The sequence below is a fragment of the Panthera uncia genome (assembly GCF_023721935.1).
Source record: "Panthera uncia isolate 11264 chromosome A1 unlocalized genomic scaffold, Puncia_PCG_1.0 HiC_scaffold_17, whole genome shotgun sequence".
Classification (NCBI taxonomy): domain Eukaryota; kingdom Metazoa; phylum Chordata; class Mammalia; order Carnivora; family Felidae; genus Panthera; species Panthera uncia.
This window is the reverse complement of record NW_026057577.1, coordinates 135224535-135242171: the sequence shown is the minus strand read 5'-3', so window position 1 is coordinate 135242171 and position 17637 is coordinate 135224535. Positions and strand designations below refer to the sequence as shown.

At 33.8% G+C, this 17637-nt stretch overlaps 1 protein-coding gene across 1 annotated transcript in view; it reads right to left on the bottom strand.

The window, feature by feature from the left end:
- CDH12 (cadherin 12) overlaps window positions 1-17637 on the bottom strand; it is a 268774-nt gene that overhangs the window by 64069 nt on the left and 187068 nt on the right. The gene's annotated exons all lie outside the window — the stretch shown is intronic.

Genomic DNA, 17637 nt, shown 5'->3' with positions numbered 1-17637 from the left:
AAGAATTTTTAGATATCTGAAGGACATCAGATAATGCAGACTTTACATGAGAGTTCCCCTTTTCAAGACAATATGCTGAGATAAGAGTTTTGCGTTTTATAAAAGGAAATTTATGAAGCCACTAACAATAAATGTGAAGATGGCTATTCCTTGCAGTATTATGTCAATAGTAAGTTAAATAGCAGTTTCTTAAAAAGTGGTCAGCATATAGCATGCCTACACATTTTAAATTATCTGATGGCACGGGAAAACTTGTAATAAACTGAAATGCCAGCATTCTCCAAAAAAACCTGACTCAAAAGCGCTCACTAACATGTCCCACCAAAATTAAGATATAATAAAAGTGAAAACAGTGATTTACCATGTACATCTCTTTTGTGTATTGAGATTTTAGTGTACATAAAACACAAATGTACAGAGCACTGAATTTTCTGTTCTTTAGGATAGCGCATTTTAGTAGGGTGGAAGACATATTCATTAAGCCAAGCATTTCCAAATAAAATACTGCAGTTAGAAATAAAGTCTCCAGAATATGGAACAAATCAGAGAAACTATGCATTAGTCATGTCATATTTTTTTAGGCTCTGTCGGTTTATTTCCAGTGACTTGACATTTTATCATTTCTAGAAACTCGACAGCAAATAAAGCTGGGGTCATTCAGATTAATTCAAAACTGAAGTAATCTTCAGCTGTGCCAAAGTTGGACCGCTTGTGATGTACTGTGTCATTACAGTTCCATCAACTCCTCGTGTCCTACTTTGGAGGCATATGAAACATCTTCATGGCACTACCTGTACAAGACAGATTAAAAAATAAAACAGGTGACAAGAAATTGTTCAGAGTCAATAAGAATATATGCTTACATACTCATCAAATATACATGCTATGCTTAACAGAAAAAAAAAAAAAAAGTTCTCGTGGAAAACGAGAAAACTGCATGTAGTGAACTAAAATGGAATTATAGGGATCAAATTCTAAAACGTCTTACAGATAATGCTCCCTCTTAATCCCAAAGGTAAAAGTATCTATTACTCAGTTATAGGCTAAATAAGTATCTTCTCAGGAACTTTGTTGTTTCAAAAAAGGTACTTGGGGCGCCTGGGTGGCTCAGTTAGTCAAGAGTCCGACTTCGGCTCAGGTCATGATCTCACGGTCCGTGAGTTCGAGCCCCGCGTCGGGCTCTGTGCTGACAGCTCAGAGCCTGGAGCTGCTTCAGATTCTGTGTCTCCTTCTCTCTCTGCCCCTCCCCAGCTCGTGCTCTGTCTCTGTCTCTGTCTCTGTCTCTCTCTCTCTCAAAAATAAACATTAAAAATTAAAAAATAAAATGAAATAAAATTTAAAACATGTACTTTGATTATTAAGACTCACACTGGTTTTGTGTATGTGTCAGGGAGGATTCAGTGACACCTAAGGAAAAAGGATATACAATAGGCTTTCCTTCTCTGAATTCTTTGGAATATTTCCAAGCATTGATATAAATACCAAAAGAGATACATTTACTTAACAAAACATATATTAATATGTTTTAAGCTACTCAGAAATAAAAGTTGCAGGACTTGCAAAAATATATTAAGTTAATGAATAAACTATGTAATGCAGTGACAACATTTAGTAATAAAAACAGCAAGTATAAAGAAAATAGAACAATCCAGTATAAATTCTCTTTTGAAATACATTTTATGTTTATTGTCATAACTAAAATTACTCAAAAATAATATGTAAGAAGTCAATGTTCAGCTGCACAGAAAACCTACTATACTTAGGAATATGAAAACATATTATTTGAGATCTTGTAAATAGATGATTGCTTGAAGTACTACATGTATGTTTAAACTTTTGAAAGTAATGTATATTACCATAAAACTGTTGATTCAGTGATTCAATTCAAACATTTAATTGTTCAAATAGTCATCCCACATGTTTGTGTGTATGTGACTTACCATCTAATGACATAGAAATAAAATGTTTCTTTCTCAATATTTTATTGTTTTAATTTCATAAGCAAAGATAGTAATAGCACACAAAATGATTTCACCTTATCTAAAGAAAAGAAAAAGGAAATGGAAGCAAACAATATTTCTGTATGAGGATAAAGGACTATGTACCTGTTATACCTTCTTATTAGCCCTGTGACCTAGTGCAAAATATTTAATCCTTCTTTTCCTGATCTCTAAAATTGGAATAATAATAATGGTGATGATGATGAGATCGTGATGTCACTCATACAATAGTGAAACTCCTAAGTAATAACTATTATTACTAGTTGCTTTCCAAATAGTAATTCTCTAGATAACTCCATATCTGTATTGTACTATTTTCCTGTAAAAGTTGCAGTAGTCAACTGGAAACTGCCTATAGAGATATGGAGATGAAAGAAAGGGAGGTGTTAACAGAGTTCTGAAAAGCCATTCTAATTTTAGCTGAAACACTTTCCCCCTATCTTCAAAACTGAAGGATTCAAGAGTAAAAATATCTTGGTGGTTGAAGAATGTTTTATGCCCTCTATTTCCTCAAAAGCCTGAAGCTGTATTTTCAATAAGCACAAATTAAAGTAACGGAAATATAGTCCGCAAGAAAAAACCATCCTGATACCAAAGTTGGATTCCAACTAGATTTTAGTCAAGCATACTAAGCATACAGTAAGTGGAAGCTCTCAGTAGTGACAGAGACATTTAGTCCTGCTCATTCTTAGGATGGGTCTGGGATGAACAAATTTTTGGAAGCGTCAAGTATCTGGAATCAAGAACTTTACTTTATTGGCCAAATTACTTCATTTTTTACAAAAGTTATAATTGCCTAGTCTAGATTTTCATTAATTATACCCATGAGTATGAATTGCCATAAACCCAATATACAATATATTAATGGATTTATAAGTTTTATGAAATGTTATCAATTCTATTTAATAATAGAAATATTTCTTTTCTCAGAGAAAGGAGAAATTCATTCCAAACTTTCTAGCTCTGAACAGCCATACACAGCACAAAAATTTAGGGCTAATTATTGAATTGTCCCTTCTAAATTTCCTTTGGGTGGTAGATTAGTTAAATCGTCCAGTAACTCGGATTATTGATGAGTGAATCAACTGCAGCATTTAGTAGCTTCCTCAATGGAATGATAAAGAAAAAACAAATAAAACAAAAAATACAGAACAAACCATGTTTATCCTAATGGCATTAATGACCTGGTTGGGGAGGTAGATACGAATTAAACAATTACACAAATGAAGTAAAATTGCTAAGTAACATCAGTGCTTTAAGGGAAAGTTACACAATTCTGTTCACTTTTTCTGACGTTTAAGCTAAGAACCTGAGCTAAGTCAACTGGCTGATGTTGGATTTGTGAGGTAAGCTATTAGAAAACATTCCAAATATTAGAAACAATATGACAAAGCCCTTCTAATAATTATCCTAATCTTCTGCCCTTCTATTTTGCTTGTTCAGTTACTACCACTATGGCTTGTTTATATAACATATACTGATATAGAGACAGTAAACATCAACTTTAATATCAAATATAAATAACTTTACCTTTAGTTAATATCAATATATTGATCTCTCTACATCCACTAATTCATTATCATTTTTCTGTTGATCTTTTTTCCTCATTCGACTAAAACATGTTTTGTTGTTTCATTATCATATTAATCTATGGCCTATATATCTTGTCCATGTTGTTGCTGCAGTCTGGTCAAACTCAACCCTTGATAATGATAATTACCCTCTTTCTCAAGAAGGAGGTGCGACTGACTGAGGAAAACCAAAAAGAAACAGTCAGCTAAATATCATTATAAATTTTCATCACTATCCTCAAATGCACTTTCCAGATTGGCTGTAAAGCATACAAATTTACAAAGGTAACTTACCACTATTTGCTATGACCTCTATTTTACACTGATCTATTTTCCACAAATCTTTACTACCGACTTTTTTTTTTACTTTTTTTTTACTTTTTTTCTACAGATTTTCCTCAACTTATAATGGGGTTTTGTCCCAATGAACCCATCATAAATTGAAAACAGTGTAAGTTGAAAAGGCATTTAATACACCTAACCTACTGAACATCATCGCTTAGCCTCTCCTACCTCAAACCTGCTCAGAACAATGACAGTAGACTACATTCGGGCCACATCACCTAACAGAAAGCCTATTTTGTAACAAAGTGCTGTCCATTTCACATAAATTATGAATACTGTATTATCGGTTGTTTACCCTCATGATCGCATGACTGACTGGAAGCTGTGGCTCGCTGCCTCTGTTCAGCATCACAGGTGAATATCATACCACATACAGCTAGCCTGGGAAAAGTTCAAATTTCAAAATTCAAAGTACGGTTCCTACTAAATATGTATCGCTTTCACACCATTGTAAAGTTAAGTTGAACTGGCGTGAGTTGAAGACCAACTTAATTGGTGACCCTTCTCCTATTTTACAGGGGAAAAAAAAAATGAACTCATATCACATAGAGACAGTTCAGCTTCCTGAACCTTCAAACAATCCCACATCAGTATTTCTGCTAGTCTGAAAAGGCATAACATGCATCATTTAATAAAAACATGTTTCCGGGCACCTGAGTGGCTCAGTTAGTTAAGCGTTAGACCTCAGCTCAGGTCAAGACCTCACGGTTCCTGAGTTCAAGTACCATGTCAGGCTCTGTGCTGACAGCTCAGAGCCTAGAGCCCACTTAGGATTCTGTGTCTCCCTGTCTCTCTGCCCCACCCACTTGTGCTCTACCTCTCTCTCTCAAAAATAAATTAAAAAAACATTAAAAAAAACCCCAAACGTGTTTCCTTTCTTTGTCTTCCACTGCTCCTTTAGACCTTATTCAGCGAGGGTAAGCTTTCTCTTTTCTTGGATGAGACTATGGTGAATCAATGATGTTTTTGCTCAACTCTAAATAATAGTCCTATGTTCACTTTATCTTACAAATTTTAGATTTTGAAATGAGAAATTCTCAACTTATTAATTATTAATTATTACATCAATCCTTATACAAAATTTAGAGTTCTCTTGTCTGCCTCCCTGCCGACAAGGCCACCTGGGCCAGCAACAGATGGGACTTTGGGGATATGACTGGTGTGGCAGGCTTCCCTCTGTCTCATCATCCACTTTGCAAAAGTGTTTTTACCTCATAAGAGGCAACAAAGCTAGTTTTTTTGGGGCTGTTTTCACTTGAATAGATAGGTTTTGCTTCGCTGGGATTAAAGGTAATGGCTCTAATGGCTCTTTTGGGAGCTCTTGGGAGCTTCTCCCACTACATACCCAAGACAAAGGCATTGCCTCTGCTTTGATGTAACATTCCCCTTAGGCTCTGGATCTCCAAACAATCCATTTCACACACACATTCTCACTTCAAGGAAAATCTCTGTGGCAGAACTTAAAATGACTCTGGCTTGGACATTCAGCTTCCACATCTAACCCCTCCTTTTGTTGTCATGTAATTACTCTCCCAGACAAAGCCTTATTCCAGTATCTGCTCTTTCTGAAGATACTTTCACGTTCCTAAGCATAAGGCAAGCCTCAGACCCTCGATTTTGCCCATTTTCTGAAATAATATGGGAAAATATACTGGATTTTATCATTGGCTCTTCATGAAGGAAGGCTCCCCTCACAAGACCTGAGAGGCAAGGGAAGGGTAGCTCCACTCTTATTTTCATTAGATGGAAACTGCGCGTGGTTTTATGCAAAGAAATCCTCAGTGCAAAATTCTCCCTCCACTCCACACTCTATAGTATTTTAAAAGCACAACAATAGCCTCACTGTGATTGAGGGCTTCAAGAATCTTAAATGCATCCTGACTTTCTATTGTAAATTCTGTATTTTGTTTCTGGGACCATACTTGGTCATGTGGTATCCATTGTAGCTTAGCTCCCAGTGGAAACTTCAATATTAGCCTCTTATATCAGTAAGCATTCTTTCACCCTTCTATCCAATTTCAACTGAGGTGTCCCCCTGCCTCTTCTTATTAAACCCCAATAATTCATTGATATCACTGACATTTTAACTCCTAAAATCATTTGAACCTAGCCACATATTCCCATTTTTCACAACTGCCATCAGTACCACCATCACAGATTAACTGACTCACACTACTCGTCTTGTGTCACTCCAGTTATCTAACTGGCTTTCTTATGACTATTCTGCTTGCCATCCCCCACGTGCACTTTATTTTCTGTGCTGCACTGCATGAATAGGATCATTTATATCACTTTTATCTAGAAACTCCATTTCTTTTATCATTGAGAAGACTGTTGCAAGGACATATATGAACTTTGAGAAAATCTATGAGTGTCAATATGACAGAAAGAGAGAACTTTTTAAAAAGAGATACTCTTTAAGTAGAATAGACCACATCATCTCCATCGCCATCATCATCATCATCACCATCGTCACTATCAAAGGAAATATTTGTATAGTGATTCCTATTCTCAGGTACTTTTTTAAGCACTTTCCCATTATAACTAATTTTATCCTCACATTAAGAGTATGAGGCAGATACTATTATGATGATTCCCAGTCAGTGACGTTCTAGTAAATGTTTGACAATTGGATCAAAGTAGGGAGGGAGAACAGATATGGGTAAGCTCAAATTTTTCAGTGTTTCTCAGTTTCTGGGGTGAAAGAACTCCCAGCATCCCTGCTTTCAAGCCAATGTGACATCACTGAATACAGATGGGAGGTGTGCACAGTTGGCTTGAGGATCAGTAGAGCGAGCTCCAGCATACCACTCTATCAATGAAGAAATTGAGGTACATGAGATGAACCAATCAAGTGGCACCTCTGATCTAAACTTCACCTGTTTTTACTGCCTGAATGTCATTCAAACAGAGACAATATTGGATTAACAAATAAGTTCTTTTAAAATGCAAATAATTCAAATTATTCTTAATTTCAGGAAGACTGATGAATGCAAATCCCAATTAAGGGTCAATTGGAGTTGGATAGACTTGGGGAAAGTTTCCTTTTTCAATGCTTAGAGAGTAAAATCAATGAAGACAGAGAGACAAGAGCATGTATTAGATGTGAGATGGTTCTTAGAAAGGGATGCTGCTCTAAAATTAAAATTACTTTTACTTCCGTACCCAAGAAAGAAAAGGACATTTATTCCATCTCTTTCTGTTCTTCCAATAATCCCTCCCTTATTACATAGCTCCCAGCTTTCCACTACAAAATTTTTCAAGGAGGCATTGTTATGTTTAATACTATAGTTCTGCTAAATTATAGATCCAATTAACACATATCTGTATTTCCTTGCAAAATGAATTGCTTTTTATAACATCATTTTTTTTCAAGAGATTGCATTGGAAATCCCAACCAAGCTAATTCCAAATGAACTGTGAAACATAATCCATTTGTATTACTTAATGATTGCCAGAATTAAAAGTGCTTCTGATTCTCAAAAATATGTATTTTTAATATATATGATTTATATAACCACTATCCCCATTACATAATAGTAAACATGATGGAGATCTTGGCAAGAGTTCACAACATTTCAAGTGCATCAGTAACTTTCCATTGTTCATTCATTTCTATGGAGTACATTTAATATTCCCTTAAAACCTCCATTAAATATGTAAACCTTGCTCTTGTCTTTGTCTTATGTAATTTCTGTTCATCTAACAAAATATGGCATGTAGATAATTGTCAGCGATATTAGCCACTGATTTCACAAAAATAAGCAACACTAGAATTTTTATTAAAAATTATTAATAAATATGACACCTTATTATCTAAGCTTCTGAAAAAATGTTTGGAATCTAAATTCATCTGTGAATATTATTTACTCAAATATTTGATTTCTCAAAAGAATTTTTTTGGAAACATTATGAGAGTAGTCTGGAAAAGAGAAATTTGATAAAGTTTCTTCCTTTATAACATGTTTTTTAGGCAAAACTAATTCTTGCAAAGCATCCAATTCGTTGAACTACAAATATTATTTATGAATATTCATCACATATTCATGCATCATATTTGTAGACAAAGTTTTAAAATTTTCTGTACTCATGTATTTTATTATTTGAACACTTCTTATGCCTTCCCTATTTTGCTGCTTATGCCTAAATTGTTTCACTGGCCTGCTACTCCTCTTCTTTTTATGTATAAATTCTATTCCTGGGGCTCCTGGATGACTCAGTTGGTTAAGCGACTGACTTCAGCTCAGGTCATGAGCTCACAGTTTTGTGAGTTCAAGCCTCATGCTAACAGCTCAGAGCCTGGAATTGGCTTCGGATTCTTTGTCTCCCTCTCACTCTCTGCCCCGCTCACACTTGAACTCTCTCTCTCTCTCTCTCTCTCTCTCAAAAATAAATAAACATTTAAAAAATAAATTCCTCATTCTTTCAAGGGCAGCTTAAAGCCATTTTTGATGAAACATTTTCTTGCCTTCCCACTTTTATTTTTTCCCATAATTCTATACAAAAAATCCTTTAAAACATGATGTTTTTGCATCATCTAAATATTTTGGCGAACATTTGCTCTCCCACCGGCTAATTCTTACTGTGGGTTTCAGAAATTAATGTGGATATTATTTCCTTCAAAATCCTCTCAAATCTATTCTCTAATGATTTGGATGCCCATCTTATACATTTATGTGTCATTGTGTGCGTAAGTCTATCATTTATTTTATTTCAAGTAGTATAATTGTCCATTAACTTAATCTCCCCATTATACACAGAGCTGCTTGAGGGAAGTCGTTAAATTTTTTTATCCTTTTTGTACTGACACACAAAAAAGATATAGCCTTTTTTGCACTTACACTTCAATAAAACTAGCAATCAATTAAACATTCATGAAATACTGTAATTAATTGTGTTGATATTTGTTAACAAACTAGGTTTCTTATGTACAAAATGTTTGGTGTCTGTGGTTATTGCCTATATTCTGTTTCACTCTCATAAAGAAACACTGAAGAAGTTCGATTTCTTTGCCTATATAAATGTTAAGACCAATGAGAGGCACACATGAAAAAGAGGAATTTAAACCATGTGAAATAAATGTTGAATTTAGAATGTTTCACATTAGAAATTAAAAATTATCACCAGTGTTAGAAATCTGTGTATTAGAAGCTTGAGGTGGTATTAAGCAACTAGAGATGTCATATGTTAGTTTTAATTTAATAATCCTGCAACTGTGTTTTCTCTGGGTTAAAAAGTATAATGAAATCAGAAAATTGTATTTAAATCAAAATATTCATTATAAATGTTCATGGGTAAAGATAACACTATTTTGGTGATGGAATTTTATATTCACTTCCTAAATATTTCCGTGGAGTTAGAAATCTTGAAATTGATTTTTTCATGTATATAAAAGTTATACAATCAGTCCTAAGATTTTTTTTTTTCCTGGTGGTAAATTCAGCTACAATACAGGCATGAGCTATTTCTTGAGCTACTTTTCTCTTCAATACATGTTTGATCATACATTAATGGGAAATTCTGATAAAGGAGAAGCAACAGACACAAAGAAATGGTATAAAATGAGCCTATACTCTAGTTGAAGAGACAGATACAAAGAAGGAATGGGGATAAGGTTGAAAAGAGGGAGGAAGGAAAATGTGGGAGGGAGGAGAGGAGGAGGAAAAAAAACACTCACTGTTGGATACTTCAATTGCATTATTTTACTTAATCCTCCCAGAAGCTCTATTATTATTAAGATGCCTACTTAATTTACTATCCAAACAGAACCACTTTTGAGAGCAAAAGCAATCACTATTTGTAATTAATTTGAGGCCACATGTGAAAACTGGAGCTGTCTCAGGCAAACCACAATATATGGTCCCCCTATTTATTATCTTAATTTGATGCTGTAAAAACATGAGATAGCGAGAGTTTATTTAGCCATTCAGGCCCCAGTGACTTAATGGTGAAACTAAGCTTTCCATCAGTACCTTTCCCAAAGCCTTGGCTCTCTCTATTCTACAAATCTTACAAACATAAAAAATACTCTGTCTTGGAGAGAATGTCTTTTCAGTTTGATTAGTGGAAAAGTAGATAGAATGCCCCATGTTCACATTTAAGCTCTCTCACTTTTACCCGGTGGTTCTGGTGTAGGAAGCAGTGACCTATATTTTCATAAACATTCATATTTAAAAATTACAGCTTTAATATGGTGCCCAATTGTGTTCTGCTGCATTGCACATGTAACTACGAAGTACCTGGCCCCACCTCTTACCATCTCTTTTTCTTGCAGTTTCTTCTTTTAAATGTGTGTAAATAAACAAAACCTATTCATAAGGATTAAAGAAGTTAGTATGCAGCTTTAATGTACGTTACATAGTACATGTGCAATAAGGATTAGCTGCTGTCCACACTAAAATCATCACCATAGGCCATAAAGAGTAATACAACTGTACCCTGGAAAAAGTCTTGGAACTGGCTGATGCAGCCTGGGCAGGAAAATGCAGAAAAGCAAACTGAGGGCTTGTGAATTTGAAGATTTAACAAGGAAGTAACAGATAGGTATGCTTTGCACCCAGAGACTTAGGGGTTTTCTTATTACTTAAATCTGATAAATTCGGTTGCTGGCATCTCTTTACTTGCTCTGACTGACAGGAAATGTCACAAAAGGAATTTTTCTCCTATTTTTGCGGGAGGGCTGGAAAGTGGAAATGGGAGAACGTGCTCATTACCTGACTTGTCTGTTTCAGAACCTAAGAGTTTTATTACATCATTGGTAAAATCTCACATCTGAATTGTGGATTACATGATGCCAAAACATTCAAGCCACTTCTCCAGGATTTGAATTTAAAAAAAAGGACTCTTAGGTGAGCTACAAAGTGCACAGATGAATACTGACAAATATTTTAAATATTTATAAGTCCCATGGTCTTTAGATATTGTTAATAACATTGGTAAGATTAAGCACGGTATCTTTTAATACCATTTCAGTTTTAAACGTTATTTACTATGGTTCACAAAATAATTTAAAACTAAAAGTCAGATTTCTTAAAGACCTACAGAAGTTGTAGCTCAAAAGCTTAGTTCTTTTGCAAATCAGGCAGCGGGGCCATGGAGCAACCAGGCTGCAATCTTGTGCCCTTTGCCACATAGTGAAAAGGACCAAATAAGTCAGCAAAACCTTCAGCATCACTTAAAAAAAGATTCATGCTTTCATTAACAAAGCCTAATGTGATACTAATGTGACAGTAATAGTGACGACAAATTATTTTAAAATTGTGGTAACTATTTTTTGTTTGCTTACATCTGCCTACCTGGAGTCTAGTGAAACTATTCCCTTCTCATTGGAGAAGCTGGAGCTTGCATTCACTCACTGAGCTTGCATTCAAAGGGATTCAGCTCTGTGTTAGCCTCTAAGCATCCATATCTGACATCTGTAGGCTCTTTGGAATACTTTTAAGCAAGATGTGTAACTGTGTATGAGTGTTTAATTGTAAAAGACAAAAACAAACAAAAACACAAAGCTTTTCAAAATAGTGTAAAGTGAATAAATTTTAATATTCAGATTTTACCTAAATATGCTTGTAGGAATAGAATCTTGTATGGATAAAAATAACTCTAATGATATACAAAAGTTAACTCATTACCTCTATTTAAGGAATAATGAAAATGCCTTCTAGGGGTGCCTGGGTGGCTCAGTTGGTTAGGTGTCCGACTTCGGCTGAGGTCATGATCTCACAGTTCATGAGTTCGAGCCATGTGCTGACAGCCTAGAGCCTGGAGCCTGCTTCTGATTCTGTTGTCTCCCTCTCTTTCTGCCTCTCCCCTGCTCGAACTCTGTCTCTCCCTCTCTTGCAAAAATAAATAAACACTAAAACATATTTAAAAAGAAAGAAAGAAAATGCCTTCTAAATTGTTTCATCACAGTAAACCAATGATTTTCAAATTATTCACTGTAGATGATTTAGAATTTACCAGATTACTTGTTTGAAATTCAGATATCTGGGTCCAAGCTATGTCACTTGAAACAGAACTTCCATCACCGGGACAGAGGATCTCAAGGGATTCTTAGGGCAAATAAGATTTAAGAACTATTGGGAGCACTGTGGTGAATACAACTCAAGTCATCATTTGCATGCCTTATCGTCAGGAAATAGTTCTCTCTTGCTTGTTTTTATTGAAGTAGACAAAGGAGTCATTTGGGAATTAAAGTAGAAGTGTTTGTTCCACTTAAGTAAAAAGCTAGTTTTATTATAGCTTAGCTTGATTTTCAAAAATAGAAATAGAGCCATCAAATATGATGACTATTTTTATCACTCACGCCTACAATTTTTATGAGACCCAGGTAATAAAAGTTCTTTGTGTAATATTTCCAAAGTCTTAGATTTACAATTTCTTTATTTTATGCTTTTTAAATATCCCCCCCCCCAAGTGAGGAGTTCTACACACACACACACACACACACACACACACACACACACATACAGAGATACACATATAAAAACATGTCTACATACATAAATTAGGAATATGGGTAATATATAACTGTCGCATATTATGCATCCCACAATACCAAAGACTTCTTTGTCTATTTTTCAATCTGCATTCATATCTTTGGGAGGTACTGATATAAAAAGTCATGTATTTATAGATAGCATCTACATAATTTTTGATTAAATATGAATAATATATAAAACATTACTTCTGAAATTTACATTTTCTTCTTACTGTAGAGGCCTCTGGGAAATAAACAAGCCCCTTAGAGCCCTAGACTAGGGAAAATTTTTGTCAGAAAATGCTCTAAAAGTGTTATCTAGTGGAAATTACTTAAATATTAGTAAAAATTCAATTGTGGGAATTAAAACATGTTCTAACATTGATACTGAATCAGCACCAGTACTAAATCTGAGAAACATAAACAAACATGACTTTATGTCGACCCATTCATATAATGTTGCTTTCTTGTATTACTATTTAAATCCTTCACCTGTTTTCAAGAAGCCTCAACTTGTATTTACAGTGAAAGCTTCTGTACTAAATAATATATTATACTGTTAACCTTGCAAACCAAACTGACCCAACCATCCTCTCAATCCCAAATATTGGAAAGAGGCTGACGTTATCCTCATGTAAGCAGTGGATTTCACATAAGACCCATTATTTTGACCATACTTCTTCCAGTACATTTTTCAGAGTACTTGTCACCATTTTCTCTTTCCCATTCCTGCACCTAAGATAACATATTGGAGATAGTGCTAAAAGCAGAAATTTGGCCTTTGTTTCACCTTTAGAGAGAAAACTTAGGAGCATGCTACGGTGTTATCCATTATTTGCACTTGACCTGCAGGTAGGAAGTGGGCCAGTAGTCGGAGTCTCCAAATAAGCTGGGATGTGAGAGTTCTATACAATTCATGTCTGGCAGTGACAGGGTGGGTTGTGAAAACAATGAAGTGTTCCTCACAATGTTTCCATATTCACACACACACTGGGCAGCAGAAGGCCTTTTCTGCACTCAAAGGCCAGGAAATGTTTTCTCTGTGGTGTTACTTAATGATTCTGAGATTCTATCTATCTATCTATCTATCATCTATCTACCTATCATCTATCTATCTTTCTATCTACCTATTTGATTTAGATAGTTCTATAAAAATTGATGTCTACAAAATATACACAAAGTCATGAACTGTCATATTGTATACATGTATACTTTCAGATTGTATATTATTTGCATAAACTTAAATCATAGAATTTGTATGTTTGATTTACCTCGTTCAGCCCCATGACAATCCCCTTAGAAACCTGGAAGAATGTAAAGGTATATTTTCTATGGCTGGATCTGAGTTAACTGTCAAAATTCAATTAGCTTTTAGCCCTTTATTTTTAAAGGCTTATTAAATTTTTAACAAGAAAATTTCACTCTAGAAGCTTACAGTTTTCCAAGTTAAGGATGCTAAATGGTAAAGAGAAATAGACTTTGTTCCCCCAACTGGTTATAACTGGGTTTATGTTGATTCTAATGAAAATCTTTAAAAATTACATATTGTAATAAACATGTATTTAAAAATAAACAATCCTATATTATACATTTCAAAATAATAAAAGAAACAGTCTTAATTTGGATGCCAGAAAAGTAATAACAGGACGAAAAAATGAAATATATTTTAACTAAACACATAAATATTTTAAACTAAATAAATGTATAGTTATCAGCATTTGTTTTTTTTTAATAACTCATAACTGACCTTGGCAGTCTATAGTCTTTCTATATCATGAATGTATCATAGAAATATATATACATATTTTTTATCCATAGATCTGTAGTCATTGCCTTATAGTTCATGTAAACAAGATCAAACATTATTCTTTGTGCAGTAGACATTTTGGCTGATGTATTTAATACTTTAATTTTACTTACATTGTTTTTTGTTAATTTGAGGACAATAACAACTTTTCCTGGGTGAAGTCTAGTATTTGCAAATATCTTATTCATTAAATTAACTAACTATATATGGATACAACTATATATTTTATATAGTAATTATTGTGCAAATAATGTTTTATTGACTATTATCCAAATCAAAATACTTATAGCTATCAACCGTCAATATAAACATGTTTGGTAGGTATCTTATTAAAATAGAATTTCTTTAAAATAGTTTTACCTACTTTTAAGAATTTTTCTTAGAACAATTATTAATGTCCTGTTTTCCACATTTGAACTTATTTACCTTACACAGAGTTCTCTTACTCAAAAGAAAGAAGAAGAAAATACCTCTTTACATTTCCTATAAATGAAGTATCTCTTTCATCCAATGTTCTGTATGGACTGCTTTATTTCACTAAGGTTGATCTCACATTCATTACAAAATTATTATACAGAAGAAAGAGACCAAGTGGGAGAAGCATGAATATTTTGCCTAATGTGAATTAACCACATCACTTAATTGATTTGATCTCATAATGTATTATTTAGATCAGCTTGTTAGATGGTTTTGTCATTTAAAATTCAAGTAATGGAAACCATCAGCATTTTCCTGTAGATTATTCTAACAGAGATCTTTTGCAGATATTCTTGGTTATGGTAGATGGTAGTTTTATAAGTATATGGAAAAGATTTTGCAAAGAAAATATTTTGCCTTTATACGACTACAGGTACAGCTCTTTTAACATGTCAGGTATTATTTCCATTTCCATATTTCCTTTGGACAGTTTTCTGGGTTATCTATAGGACATTTTAAATCACACACAGGTATCAAAGGCAAATTGTCTTTCAAGAGGGAGAATGTAAACGAGAGACCTGAAGTCACTACGTAAGATGAAGTTTTGGTTCTCTCACCTAGTGGCTGCATGATCTTGAACAAGTTTTTAACTTTTAAAAACTTAACTTATAGCAACTTTTCTTAATAATGCGCCTTGCTACTTTATTTCTAAAATTGAGAAAATACTATAAAGTCATTATAAAAGTAAGAAGGGAATATATATGCAAATCACTGTGCACAGTAGATGACACACAGTAATTTACTAGTCAATATCATTGTCACCATCATCATATCATATTGGCAGGAAGTTCTGATATCTCAGGAACCATGTATTTTTCAACAATAAACCAGCAAACTGCTTACACATGCATGATACAAATGCGTGTGTCATTCCATTTTTTTTTCACCTCTAACAGATTTAGAGAAGGAAATGGATGGTGATGGGTACTTAACAGTGTCACATATGCATACGTACACACACAAAGCCCAAACAAATTATGATTAAATTTTAAGAAATTATCTTCTGAAATTTTTAAACAATGAGCAATTGTAGCTCATGAAATTCATCTGAATGAAGTTGTTGTTCTTTTTTTTTTCAGAATAATTGCTTATCAGGCATGAATAAATGCAGCTAGTTGTGGGGATTTTCTTTTAAGTTATTTATGTATGGAATATATATATATATATATTTTACTTTTAAGGTTGAAAATATTATCATTTCAGTTTGTAATGTTATGTCACACTTGCAGCTTAATCGCTGCACATGAGAAATATTCTTGCAAAAAGAGCATTGACTTCTAAATAAATGACTTTCTGTTTAGACCTGTATTCTGTCTTTTCCTCTCAAGGATGTAATTCAAAATGACAATACAGTAAAAAGGGCTTGACACAATGGCATGTAAAATTTCAAGGGGATTAATTTCTTATTCATGCAAAATCTGAAAACCCTTTTCTTTCTCATGATTCAAAAATATCTCTCACCCATTATACTTTGAGACTATAATTCAAAAATACATGTAATACAAGTAGAAAATAATTTTATCATGGTGACCTGTTCAGTATATTTCTTTTGCCCTCTTGTTTCTCTGTGCAGGAATGGTGACAATTCAACATATGTCATGTGACTTTTTTGCAAGTGTTTTAAAAAGTATGGTTTTAGAGGGCAGATAAGAGAAAAGAAAACTTTTCATTTTAACATTATGTTAAACTAGAAGGAGTCTGAACTTCTGAGAAAAAAATCTCTACTTAAATTGCTGATCTCAAGCAAGTTATTTAACCTTCCTACACCTCAGTTGTTGTTGTTTTTAACAGTCAATGTGGAAAATACAGAACTGTTGTTGTGAATAAGGAATAAGATAAAGTTCCTGACATGACATATAAATATTCTGAAAATTCTAGTGGACTTACCCCTACATTCCTTGCCGGTTGTCTTCAGACCTACATATTCAACTTTGAATAAATCCCAAGCAAACATATTGCTTTATCCAGGTTCTCTTTTCACTGGGTAAGTTCTAGAAGTGATCGTCCTGTTTCAGCAGGACCTGAGCACACTATCTTGGCTTCCTAAGTATAATCTAGCCTCTTTTTCATGGAGATATTTTTATTTCCCTGTACTCCAGCCTATTTATCTGGATTCCTGCCCAATTTTTTACAAATCACCCTTCATCCATACCAGCAGAAATTGTATCCTCCACTGGCTGGGTTTTATATCCTTCATCTGAAGAGCATCATTATAATCCTCATGAATGATAATATTGATGCTACCTAAGAATATCTTTGCTACTTCCTATTCGCTAGAAGGAACATATTTTAAATGCACAAAACACAAAACAGGAAGGGCCCACGTTCACAGTGATGCCATTTATATAAAAGTAGAGTAGTCTCCCAAACTATCCCCCTCATTTAGCTTCTACAGCTTGTCATATGTCAGAAGTAAAAATAAAGAAATAAAAGAAATAAAAATAAAAATAATCAGTACTTTTCAAGTTGGGAATATATTCTTTATTAATGTCAAATATTAGAGAATCAAATGCACTATTTCTTTCTTCTTTAATATTTATGTTTTATCTGGTTCCCTTAATAGCAAAGTAAGGAAAAGTGTTGCCATAAGACTCTCTGTGTTATTAATTATAGCACATTACATACTCACCATTTGTCACGGACATTTCATTTGCTTAAGTATGATGACTTCTAATTGCCACTCATGACATTTGCCATTGGACCTTCTGATCACTAAGTGAAATATTTCCATCGAAAATATATGTTAATGATATTAACAGAAAATGATAAAGTAGTAAAATATGAAAATGAATTCAGCTAAAGGAATAAAATATCCATTTAGTTAAATATTCTCAGTGTTTTATACTTTGGTAGATGAACTCAAACTCTCCTACTGGGATTGAAAGAGGAAAATCATTTTGTTTTGGTTTTATAAACTGTTCACGCAAATGTGTATCTAGGGATTTAATCAAGTTCCTTGTG